Source organism: Lytechinus variegatus, chromosome 2 (assembly GCF_018143015.1).
Source record: "Lytechinus variegatus isolate NC3 chromosome 2, Lvar_3.0, whole genome shotgun sequence".
NCBI lineage: Eukaryota > Metazoa > Echinodermata > Echinoidea > Temnopleuroida > Toxopneustidae > Lytechinus > Lytechinus variegatus.
The window spans coordinates 16,011,570-16,021,179 of record NC_054741.1 but is presented as its reverse complement, the minus strand read 5'-3'; the positions used below and the strand labels follow the sequence as shown (position 1 = coordinate 16,021,179).

The following is a 9,610-nucleotide window of genomic DNA, read 5'->3' as shown; positions in this document are numbered from 1 at the left end:
CACAAAGCGAAACGATTGGTGGCTTTAACAGCTGCAATGATATAGTCGTGGAGGGATAGTGATGCTTATTATCAAATATTCAGGGTTTGTTTTTCCAGGAACATTATTGCATACATCGACAACATTTAGAACCCCACATCTCATAATTTTGCAAACCTCCACAATGTCACCTAACCCCTTCAATTTCATTTGCATTAGATATAAATATTTGTAAGCCGTTATTTAATTTACTTCTGAAGTTGGAGCCCACACACCGTGTACATTTCCGTGCTTAATAAAGGTACTTTATATAAAGAGCTTCCGATCTTTGGAGAACTTCAAGTTCGCGATGGAAATTTGGCTGACTTTCCCTCAATTCTCACTCTTGAGAATTTGGAGTTTGATTCGTGCAGGGAATTTCCTTATTTAAGTAATATGGCAGTGTTTATGGTGCAGATGATTCTTTCGTCACTTCATCTTGTCTGTGGCAGTATATCTCATTTGGACCTTAAGCCCTTGATCGGACTTTCAAAATTCGATTGCTTTACCGGGTCAATTCGAGGGGTTACTATGGTTACTCACCTTTACTCACTTCTTCGTTGAACCAGATGCACGTTTCTGATTGGTTGGAAATTACGTTGCAATTGTTTGCGCGTCTCTTCATGCAGCGCCCCCCCCCCAGGGTTTTTCGTCACCTCCATGGTTTACATCCGATTTCAACGAAATGCTAGGATTTTGTCTGTTTGATTTGTCCTTCATTTTTTTCCAGTCATTTTGAGGGAGGGAGGGGGTAGGATGGGAGTTGATATGAACATCATTATTCGACAAAATCAAAAGCAATTATTAAATCAAATTTTAGTTGTTCATAAAGTCCGTTGCAGCCTTTGCGCAATTAAAGAGCTAGCTAGCTAGGCCTAGGCTATATTGGTGAACGCCTCTAGTTCACCTCACGATCGTGAAGTCGACGATGAATATATGGTTCAGTGTTTCGTTGCCCAAATCAAGGACATGACCCGTGTAATTAAAATGTCAAAGGTTCTCAGGTGTCCAAGAGGACAATGGAAGCATTATCATGCAGATGACAGAACGCGGATCCAGAGTCGGATTATGAAGTGGTGCAAATTTGCTTGAATTTGAAAGTTTGACAATAAATAAATAAATAAATATAATAAATAAACAAATAGGCCAGCAATACAATTTGTGTTCGTTTCGTCCCCGAAAACTTTAACAAGCAAAGAAGGGATGCGCAATTAATTCAATCTACATGCTGTGCTTGTAACTTTTTAAATTTTAAGGGGTGCGGCCAAAAATCGGTGAAGGCAAAGTAGGTAATATTCGCTCGAGAATTAATTTCTTTTCAAATAAATCTTTCATTGTGGATATTCTCCTTAAACTCTCATGATTTGTTACAAAACTAATGTTAAATGCTACACCTTTTGATAGGATTATGAATGAGACCTCCACAAGACACTTATGATGTTTGTAATGTAAGAGGTAGAGCATTATGGGAGCGATGGAATTCAAAGAAAATCGTTTGATCATGGTAGTAGGTCCCTATGTTTGATTGACACCTTCTAAGATGGGATTGGTTCTCGTGTTGCTCTGTGGCTCCGAGCTGTTTGAATCCCTGTCGTGTTCTAACCACTTACCTAAACGCACCCCTGCCTCGTCTCACCTTCACTGATTTCAAACTTAATCCAGAATAAATATTATTAGACTCGTATGAGAAATAATAGTAGTTTTGCCTTCCAAAGCAGACGCACATCCTCATTCTGTTTGAAGCATGAAGTTTGGATTAATTCGGAGCTAACTGCAGCCTACAACAAGAGAATTATGATTGTTGTTGTTGTAGTTATTATTGTTGTTATTATTATCATCATCATCATTTATTATAACCATTGTTATTATTATCATCATTTTATTATAATTCTTCTTCTTGTCATTGTTATTATAATTGTTGTTGCTGTTATCATTATTTATTTATTTACACATGGTACCCACTTCAGCTGTATTTGTAATGAACTGTCCAGCATAATCACTAGCGTACCTATGGGGGAAGGGGGCAGACTGCCCCCCCCCCCTGACGAGTCACAACGGGGACGTATCCCCCCTGACGAGCTTGAAGACCTACTTGAAGACCTGCGAAATGTCCTTTACATGCGGTTGAGGACTTTGTTTTTGCTTGTCAATTTTTTTGGCGGACGAATCCCCCCCCCCCCCACTCTGGAAAATCCTAGGTACGCTACTGGGCATAATGCTATTTGAATTTCGAACGATAAAATAGGTTTGCTTGGAGTGTAAGGTCCATTCATGTGATATTATGATGCTGAAAACTAAACTTTTAGAATGTACACCCCTACAGGCTTGTAATTACTGCTTTCTTCATTATTGATACCGTAACGATAATTGTTGGTACTTGAAATGAAAAAATAATTGTTCAACCAAATAAAACCCCGGGATAAAACCACATGTAACTAACTGCCCTGGGAAAGCAAACAATGTATTCGGCCTTGGAGAGAGTCAACGTACGTATGCCACTCAGAGCATGGGCGTGAATCATCGGACGACGATGTGTGGCTGCTGTTGAAACTCGTGAACGGTGTTGTGAACGGTGTTGTACACTGACGGCAGGGTGTCGTTTTGATCTCTAAACCCGAGTTTCATTTCACTTTTCTTATCATCATTATACCCAGTGGACATGAGGTATGCAAATGCGCATTTCTGGTCTCGTGATTTTTGTTTACCAGATGAATTCAGATTTAAAAAAAAAACCCGAACCAGAGTCGAGACGGATCGTCATTCGACCTCAAGCCAGTCTTAGTGAAGACTTATAAACATCACATTCCTGGTGTCTTCCCGGGTGTCTTCGGTGGGGCTTATAAAACAATAGGATTTGACTTCGTTCGAAAGGTAAGAGTTCTCGATAATTCATGCTTGACTTTTGAGGAATGCACTGAAAATTGTATTGTCCCGCTCCCGTTCAGTGCACTAGTTCATTGCCCATTTTCTTTGGTCATGTCACTGTGGGTGAAAGTCGGGGATTGTGGGGGCTGTTTCACGGGAACTTCAGTCTTATCTTCACACGCCTTCACTCTGAAAAACTGAAATGTCAAACCAACATTTGAAAGGTCGGATGAATGATAACCCCCCCCCCCTCAATGTTGCATTTTCCACTTTAAATGGTTCAAACCAACACTAATTATTTATCGGTGGATTCAGTTTTGATTGGATATAACATTTGAAAAAGGTCGCAATTCCACCAACCTTGATATTGATTCAACATTTCATTTTTAGAGTGTTCGAAACTCGATGTTCGTCCAACTCAAAGACTTGGGGAAGCACACCCCTGGCAGTACACGCTTTAAATGAAAATAGCATTTATTACCTTTTAAACACGCTTTTTTATTCATGACGTCAAACGGCTTCATTGACATAGTAACAGTTATGCAAACTGGATCATAATTATTTATGACCCCTCGTTCTTTTGGTCTCACATGTTTATCGTTTATCGGACATGAATGCCTATTTTCAGTGAAGTGCAATCATTATTTTAATATCCATTGCTTGTCTTTTGTATAGTTTGTAATATATTTTCCGGGGGGGGGGGGGTTCTGAGGCCCGGCCCTTCTCCCTCAGCCCCATCCCCCTTCCATTGCACATTTTCAATAAAATTGTTCCAAAAACGTGAAAGAGACCATCTGTTTGTCATTTTCGTACTTGGATACCCCCCCCCAAAAAAAAAAAAATCCGCGGCTCCTGAATCATTATTGATATGGAATCCCTGCTTTATAATAATCGCTTCCCACTTTCATTCATATAATTTCACGCACCCGATTCTTTAATTCCCAACGCCTTTGTAATTGTATTAGCTAAATGAATCAGGGAACATATCATTGTCTTTTAGGTAAAGATATTGACACTCCTCCGTTTCAATACCCAGGCACTACCACCTCGACGAGTTATCCATTTCAAATATTTATTTAGTACACTGACCATATAGCTCACCGAGTTGTCCAGATAAAATATGCAGGGATAATCATGATAATGTTAGCTTTATCTTGCTTTTTTGGCTCCCGAACATACCGCGATAAATAAATTGATGCGTCCTAAAAAAAACATGTAGTGATGGAAAGCGGGTCATATGGAATCTAAAACAAAACCCGTATTCTAAATATATATTCTGCGATTATACAATTTCGCTATCAATGTTCAAATAAATGCGTTTTGTTAGAAGAAATTAGTTATCAGGCAGGGAATTAGGTCGAAAATTTATCTGTCTTCGTTCGGCTCTTTGATGCAATTATTTTTTTTCAAAATCAACGGATTTTTTTAAGGAAAAATAAATTGGACCGATAAACATGATAAAGAACGTTAAATATCCTCAGATGTAAAATTTTTATTTTCCCAAAAGAACCATAGAGTTCGATAAAAAATATGGACGGTCACTGCATAGATGAAACTTGGACCACATAAATCTGTCCGATGCTTTAGCATGTTGAGAGGGAAGGCAAGGAGGGAGCGGGTGGGTAAAAGGGTGTCTTTGGGCTTCGAAGTGCTGGGTTATATTGTCTCATAACAATTAATATTTGTTTGCTTGATGGTTTGACATTCTCTAGCAATATGTGTGGGCTGCAGGGATTGCTTGTTCTGTCATTCATCCGAAGACCCATAGCAAACAAGTGTGAAACCAGTTGAAAACATGGTTATATCATATGCAAATGTTAATGAAATTAGATTCTTGTGAAGTTATTGATTTGCTGATGATTATTCGTTTGTTTAAATGTTTGTTTGCCATTTTTAAACATTGCAAAGGGTTGAAGTACGTCAGATTCTGACATTTACTCCGTCAATCCCACGCCCTATTAGAGATTTAGACGTGGATATGTGAAATTTGGCACTCGTCGATGAGATTCTGTACTCCTTTTAGAGGTTTAATGGAATAGATACATGTGAAATGAACGACTTGCTTTAATAGGTCTATCGAGAGGATTTTTATTCACGCCTTGATTATGTATTTTTTTTAAGTGAGTGTCAAGTATTTTACTTTTGTTTATCTAATTCTGGTATGTCGTAGGTGAAAGCGCTTTTAACAATGGAATTTGTGGTTGTCATTTTAGCTCATATACCCATGCACCTGCGCGACTCAAGATTTCGGGTTTTATTTCAAACAGTTTGCTTAAAAATGCTTACTTTCTTCTTTACGTGAACCTTGAGTTGGTAGAATACCTTTTTTTTTAATTTTGAAAAAACACTATAGTGACAATCAAATTTGACAAAATAATATTTTGTGAATTTTAAATGAGTTGATGTTGGAAACGTCAAAATATTTTTCAAAATCAACGATATGCTTACCAACTTTGTGGATAGCTGCCCCCCCCTTCACATTCACTAGTTTCGTTTATTTTGCATGCGAAGGAGCACCTTCCGTGATTGTTATGCAATACCCCCTTTTGTCTAGGGCCTATACTTCACAAATTGGTCACTCCAAATCCTTTAGCAAATATGCTTGAATTAAATTTAAGTACAGTATTGGACAACACTAAAATAGCTACTCCATTCCTCACTCGAATGTCATAAAGGTGTTGAAGAAATTGTAAAAGACATTGAGGAGGGTTGAAATTTCGTTTCTTTTTAATGGGAGTATTTGAGAAGTGAGCATTGTGAATTTAATGTGTTGCATTTAAAAGGACCCGTAACATCTTTAGATGAGATTCGAATAAATTGCTCGTTAACTAGGATGTTTTCCACTTCTTGAATTGTTCCTCAAACATTACAAAATTATTGTATGTTGTAAACGAGAAAAGGAAAGAACTAATGCCACCCAACAAAAAGTCGTTTTAAAGGGCAAGTTTACCTCTACCCCTCCCCCCCAAAAAAAATGTTGATTTGAATGAGAAAAGGACAATCAAAGTATAGCATAACGCTGAATATTTCAGCAATTTATAGATCTGAGAAAGAAATTTATGAAGTTTATAAAGTGTCGTTTAATTTCACAAAATATTATACACATCCTAATCTGTATGTAATAAAAAAAGTGCACACTTATTTACCAATAATGCATATAGCATTCTATCTATTTGAAACCAGGATAAAAGAGCATTGTACATTAAATACCTTGCTCACGGCACAGGTGCCGCGGCCGGGATCGAACCCCGGATTTTCTATGTATAGCCAGGCGCCTTAGACCACTCGGCCACGGCACCTTCTAAATGAGCTATAGGGAACCAATAACGTCACCCATTCCCTGTTTCTTTTGTATAGCTTATATTATATGAAATAAAAGCCTCCCTGCAGTTAACGACACAATATTGAGCTCTTCTTTATATCTAATTGGGTATACGAGTATTTTTAATAGGCGCTTACTACGATTATTGAAAGTCAGCTAAAGGACGATCGAGCGAGATAATCTGCAATAAGTACTTCTTCAATGTGTGCAACAAGCTTTTTTAAATCACAATGGATGATAAAGGCAAAAACCAATAATTTTCAGACATCCTTTAGCGAAAAATACTAGCCAAAGGACATCGAAGATCGATAGCCTGTCGCATAAACATTATAGGCACGCAAGAAGTATAAAATGATGATGTCATATCACAAAAGAATATGCCTTCATGATATACGATGGGGGGGGGGCGTCTCTTTACCTCCACGCCGCTCTCTGATCATTCGCATACTCATTTCAAATTTCAAATCTCTAACTTCAAAGTTAATGTCCACCTCAAGAAAGTGTTGATTTGAATGAAAAGAGAAAAAATCTAACAAAACATAAAGTTGAAAATATCATCCAACATGGATGTAAAATATAAAGCAATGACATCTTAATAAAGTTTCGCTGAATTTCAGAAAACAGTTATGCACATCCTGATATGAAAATGAGGCAACTGATGACGTAACCCACCGATATTTATTTTCGGCGTTCCTCTTCAAGAACACAAATTGATGAAATGTCACCTTGCAATTCAAACCAATCCACACTGTATCCGACTACTCGTTCAATCATTGCTTATGACCGGGTATAATAATGGACCTATTAGGTCCATGGTATAATCTAGTGCGTGAATTTCAAACGTTCCTTGTATGAAATGGTGTGCATCGAAGCCTTGTTAATGCGTGAGACAGATTAGTTTAAAAATTACTCACAAACAAAGTGATGATGACGAATTAGGTGGTCTGTCGATCATGACTACCCCAATGACCTCCAAACCTATCAGAGAGGTTTTTTTTCATAGGACAGGCCGACCAAACATGAATGTTATGCTAATGAATACGTGGGTGCTATTAAATAGTGGTAATGATGCTGTAGATATCTATATCTATATGGGCGGGCATTTTTTAAAATGTAGAATACTATATCTTTGAAGATTCTTGAATAGTATCCTATAGGTCAGTCATCGTGAAACGATAGATAACTGATATAGATACTATATAGCCATCGACTGTCGACCTTTTAATGGCGTAATAATTTACATTAGACCTACACACGTAGGTATGTGTATGATAGGCCTACATAATTGTAGTCCTGTTGTTTATGATAACTTTCAAAGTGATTGATCATGTGCATGTGTAAAGATGTCAGGCAAGGATTGTTCAGCATCTCTTCTGCCAGACAAATGAAATTAAGAGGAGGCGTCATCCTCCACTCAACTGTCCTAAAACAGTCTGACAGATCGCCAATTGATATACTCCATTCAAATAATGCACTTCATTGGTGAAGTCCCCCTCAGTGAAATGTTGATTTGAATAGATAGAGAAAAATCAAACAATCATAACTCTAGAAATCTTACAAAAACTGGTGTGAAATCGGAAAGTAAATCTAAAGCTGTTATACGTACATCATGGTCAGAAGGCCTACACATGCAAAAAAAATGAAGAAACTGATGACGTCACACACTCACTATTCCTTTTATATGAAATAAGGTTCGATTCCCCCTGAATGTTTCGAATAATTGATATCTTTTCTGATTTTCTATACATGACTGTATTTCATGTAATAAAATACAAAAGAAACAGTGTGTGAATGGCACAATTCTCAGTCTCGTTTGCATATCAATGTGTTGTGCATATAACTGTTTTGTGAGAAATAGCGACACTGGCACGACTTTCTTATCCCTTTGTAATGAAATGTTAAAAGTTATGTTTGTTTTTCTGTATTCCTTCAAATCAACTTTTTGCTGGGGAGTGGGGTGGACTTGACAATCAAATAATTCTCAGCTGGGAATGATAGATATATATATTTATAGCAGGATCAACATGGGAATCAGATCTACTTAAAGGACAAGTCCACCCCAACAAAAATTGATTTGAATAAAAAGAGAAAAATTAAGCAAGCGTAACACTGAAAATGTCATCAAAATCGGATGTAAAATAAGAAAGTTATGACATTTTTAAGTTTCGCCTCATTTCACAAAACAGTTATATGCACATCTCAGTCGGTATGCAAATGAGGGAACTGATGACATCACTCACTCACTATTTCTTTTGTATTTTATTATATGAAATATGAAATATTTTGATTTTCTCGTCATTGTCAATTAAATGAAGTTTCATTCCTCCCTGAACAATACATGTGGAATTCCATTATTTCAACATTTTGTGCTTCAGGCAAGGAGGTCCTAATCGTCAAATTCGTAAAAATTGAAATATTGTATAATCCAAACAATAAAAAACAAAAGAAATAGTGAGTGAGTGACATCATCGACTCTCTCATTTGGATGTAACTGGCTCGTTCACATAACTATTTTGTTGAAAATAAGCGAAACTTTGAAATGTCATAACTTTCTTATTTTACATCCGATTTTGATGTAATTTTCAGCATTGTGCTTGTCTAATTTTTCTCTATTGATTCAAATCAACATTTTCCTGAGGTGGACTTGACCTTTAAATGGGCCTATGCCCTACATATCTTACATTTTTTGCTACCCATCGTCAGATTAAAAAAAAAAGTTTTCTCATAGTTACGTAAAGAGGATCCAAGAACAGAGAAAATGTACTGTTAAATGCTCCAGTCTACATGACAAAGAACCAAGAAGTCTTTATCGAAAATTGGTGAGTCAAAACAGTAGTTTACTAGTAGACCTTGACTCTGGACAAAGTTCATATTTGCAATTTTGTCAGTTCCGAAACTGCCGTTACGGTTACCAATTTCCGACAAAGCCTTCCATGCTGTTCTTTGTCATGGGCGGGCATTTTTAAAGATGTTATTTCTTGTATTCTCGAACATATTGATTCAAAGGTTCACTCCATTGACAATTACCGAGGGCTTAAACATGTACCATGGAGATTTCATGTCTGTTATATAGGGCCCTATCCATCTGTCATGCGAACCAATGGGACCTTGGACGGTCAACATGATCGGACTTATACCTAAAGTTTCCTCTTTCACGATTTGCGCCACGATTAAAATTGTGATCGTGGCGTAATCGTAGTGATCGTATCAGGTCATATCAAATCGTATCAGATCCTATCAGATCATATCAGATCGTATCAGATCACTTCTTATCAGATCATATCAGGTCATATCAAATGATATCAGATTAGTCGTGACACGGGTCGTGTGGTCCAGTGGTTAGAGCATTGGACTTATAATCGCAAGGTTGTGAGTTCGAATCCCAACTCTGCCATTGTCTTCACT

At 37.3% G+C, this 9,610-nt stretch overlaps 1 protein-coding gene across 1 annotated transcript in view; it reads left to right on the top strand.

Annotated features, from left to right (window-relative positions):
* Window positions 1–2,772: 2,772 nt before the first annotated feature.
* Window positions 2,773–9,610, top strand: part of LOC121407431 (probable xyloglucan galactosyltransferase GT15) — a 30,783-nt gene continuing 23,945 nt past the window's right edge. The window contains exon 1 of the mRNA XM_041598500.1: window positions 2,773–2,889. The gene's annotated coding sequence lies outside the window, so the exon portion shown is untranslated. The remainder of the gene's footprint in view (window positions 2,890–9,610) is intronic.